Below are 4,145 nucleotides of genomic sequence, written 5' to 3'. Positions count from 1 at the left end.
ATATGTTATGTGCCTTCAAGGTCTCTGATGACACAAAGTGACCCTAGGTATACTACTGCTGAAACATTCTCTATCCTGAGCCAGTCTCATTGTCTCCAGCTTGCCTACTTCCATCATCCCAGTTACTGTGTCAATCTATCTCACCCAGGGTCTTTCCTGTGCTGTTCCTTCACCCTTCTAAGGATGATATCCTTCTCTAAGGTTTGGCCCCTCTTGAAAACATACCCAAAGTATGTGATATGTAGCTTCAAAATCCTTGCTTCCAAAGAACTTGATTTCACCCTTTCCAGAAGAGACCTGTTTTGGTCTTGGCAGTTCATGGTAAGTTCATTCTTTTTCTCCAGCAACACCACTCAAAAGCATCTATTTTTCTTCTATAATCCTTAGTCATTGTCCAGCTCTCTGATGCACAGCAACTAATTGCAATGACCATGGCCTGAATGAGGCATGCCTTAGTCTCTACTAGACTGATATCATTGCTCTTCTGCATGCTGGAGAGGGCCCTGACAGGAAATTTTCCTAATACAATCCTTCTTTTGATTTCCTAACTGCTGGTGCCAAAAGTTTTAATTGTGGAACCCAGCAAGCTGAAATTGTGAACAATCTTAAACCCTTCTCCGTCTATTATGATGCTGCCAATTGGCCCAGTGGTGATAATCTTTGTTTTCTTGATGTTGAACTTCTGCCCATTTTGAAGACAACAGTTCTTAACTTTCTGCAGCAAGTGTTTCAAGTCCTCTTCAGTTTTGACAAGGTTATATTATATATAAATGCAAGCTGTTCATGAGTTTTCCTCAACTCTTAGGGACACATTTCTCCCATCTCTCCCAAATGATCTATTCACCATATAGATTGAGAAGAGATGGAGACAGGATGTGTCCCTGATGCACTCCTTTCCTGATTTGGAAACATATAGTGTTTCCTTGCTATATTCTGATGACAGTTTCCTGGTCCAAATATAGTTTTCACATGAACACAATCAAATCTTCTGGGATTTCTATTCTTTTTATTTTTTTTCCCCATTCTTAAGGTTAGTCAAAATTTATTGTTATCTTTTCTCAATATTAGTCACAATTTGTTGTGATCCACACAGACAAATGTGTTTGCATAATGTCTATCTGTGTTTTATTCACCTCTGTATATATCTATATATTATATATGTTGTTATGTACCATTGAGTCAGAACTGACCCATAGATACCCTGTCCTTCACTGTCAGAGCTGGTGGACTCAAAATACATGCCTTTGGTTTGGTAGCACAATCCTTATAAAATTAAAAAAAAATAGGTTTAGGAATACACATACACATATATACACATACATACACACATACATATATTCTGGCAATCTGCTTCCAAAAAGTCTTGACCTTAAAAATCAGTCTGCATTCTTGGAATCGCCGTGATAAAAAGGTCTGAAATGCTTTCAATGTTATGGTCCAACACATCTCTCATTAAAAGCTACATGTTTGCTCAACAGAGTGAGGCCTTGTATTTAGAATATTAAATGTTGTGAAATCTGGATGTATAAAACAAATAACTTATATGTATAGAAGAAAATAATTGACCTCTGAATAATTCTGTCTCCTCATTTTCTCACTCCATTGTGAAGTGGTATGTTTATATTCAAAGGCAAGATATGGGACTCTTCTGTTAGGATGGGGGGGGGGAGGTGAATTGATGAACTCATTTCTCCTTAGTAGGGATACAGAGTTATTCTAATAAAAGCAAGATATAGAACCTCATGTTGTTGCTGTTGATTGCCTTTTAGTCGAGCATGACACAGAGCTACCCTATGAACAAAAGGCGTGAAGCCCCTCTACAACTATTGACATTTATCAAAGTTCATAGAGTTTCTGGAGCAAGTTATTTAGGAAGTTTATGCCACTCCTGCTTCCAAATAGAACATCATATAGATGTTTAAAGGTTCCCTGGTAGTATTATACTTTAAACTACTAACCAAAAGTTCAACAATATGAATCCACAAGCTGTCTTGAAAATTAAAGATGACCAGCCTCAGAAACCTGATGGACAGTTGCTGAGTGAAACCAATTAGACTGGAGTATATTGGGTTTGGGTTTATCTTTAAAAAAAAAAAGCTCAGTGTATGAATTACTTTCACTGTTTTTAAACTCCTCTTGTCTCCTCTATTTTTTAACAACATTAAAATACCTTCGTTATGATACCTAAACTTTAAAGACATAAAGTTAACATTAAAAACTGATCAAAAATATTAGAGTTCCAATAATAAATTAATATGAAATATGTTTTAAGTGTGATTTTTTTCATTTACCAAGTGAAAGACTTCCTTAGAAGAAATCTATATCTTTCTTACATTAAATATAGTCAGTATCATTATTTTTCTATTCACTTCCACTGAGTGCTATACATAAAAAATAAAATACAATCAGCTATGTATTAATTTGTTCATCATAACATCCACTATTATAAATACTTTAACGTTAAATTCAAGGGTTATACCACCACTTGGTTATCTTTTAGGATTAAATATCTGTTTTAAAGATACAAAGAAGCATTTAAGTACCATTTTATGAACATTCAACAATACTTTCAGCTTTTTTTCCCTATGTGTTTTTTATTACAGCTTTATTTGATTGTGTAAGTTATTTGGCTAATGACAATGCCTTTGCATATATATATTCTAGTACAAAACAACCCATTTTATAATTACCACAAAAGAGCTTTTATAATTTCTCTATGGAACTTTCCTCCAGTATATTTAATCTTTTAATAGTCTTAGCATGATACAATAGCAGAAGTAACCTTTTTTGGTAATGCTTACGTATTTTAGTGTTAAGGTGGTGGGAAAATTTATTAAAATCACTAAATTCATATCCTGACTTTGAGTAATCACACAATAATACTAAATACTTTTAATTTTAAAAAACCCTGGTAGCACAATGGTTAGATACTCAGCTGCTGAAGAAAATTTGAGTGAATTGAATCTATCAGCATAGAAGGAAAGATCTGCACTTGTAAATAAATATTTCAATCAAGATATCTCTTTTCTGTCATTTCAAACATCTTAGAGGTTTTGTTATTAGTTTTATTATAATAAATAATAAATAAATAAATAATAAATAAAATAAATAAATTAATAAATAATGGAACACAACAACATCAGCCTTCTTAACTTTGTTAATGTTTCTATATTTTGATAAAATTACTGTGTGTTAAATTATGCTGAGACATTTTTAAAAACTCAAGTGTTTTGGTATTTGTAAGAGAAATTGTTATATGTTTAGCCATGTTTAATCTACTTCCAGCCAAAATATAGAGTTCTCTGTGCCCTCACTTCTTATACTTAAGAAAAATAATTCATTAAATATAATTAATAGTAAGTTAAAACCTTTAGGATACAACCATGAAATATATAGCTTTGTTGTATAATCACTGTATTCTTTTGTATTATTGTTTTAATGATCATATAACCTTATTATTCTCTAATAAGAAATGGTTAATATTCTCAGCAGTGTTTAAGATAGGTCAAGGATAAAGTATTCCATCTAGATACAAAGTGAAGCAGTCAAATATGCTAAACATAAATAGCTGCACATTCTAGGATGTGATCAGTACTAGCTTCAGCTAATAGGAACAACATGTATTTCAGAGTAGAACTTTATGTTCCTGGGGCTTTAACTATTGATTTTTTCTGAAGGAAATCATAAAGTTTGCTTACTGGATTTGAACTCCCCAAGTTTTGGTTACCAGTAGAGCTCATCAACAATTTGCACCATCCAGGACTTCTATTATATGAGGTTTCTGTCATTCATTGATTTTTCTAGTTACCTTCAAGCCATCATTTAGACACACACACACACACAAACACATACACACACACATATACATACATATGTATACATATTGGTCATAAGGAGTTGCACTGCCAAGCCAATGGCACATAGTTCAAATTTACCAGCTGTTCTGTAAGGAAATGATGGACAATAGTCTCCTATACAATTTAAGGCCTCTGAAAACCGTCTGGATGGATAGCTACAGCCAGATGGGAAGGAGTTACACTACCTACCAATCAACAGGCCAGCAGTTTGAGTTCACCAGGTGCACCATGGTAGACAGATGAGCAATCTCCACCCATATGGCTCACTCTGAAAACTCACTAAAGGAC

This window comes from Elephantulus edwardii, unplaced genomic scaffold (genome assembly GCF_000299155.1).
Source record: "Elephantulus edwardii isolate Elephantulus edwardi_28Jun2011 unplaced genomic scaffold, EleEdw1.0 scaffold00030, whole genome shotgun sequence".
NCBI classification, from domain to species: domain Eukaryota; kingdom Metazoa; phylum Chordata; class Mammalia; order Macroscelidea; family Macroscelididae; genus Elephantulus; species Elephantulus edwardii.
This window is presented reverse-complemented; position numbering follows the sequence as displayed.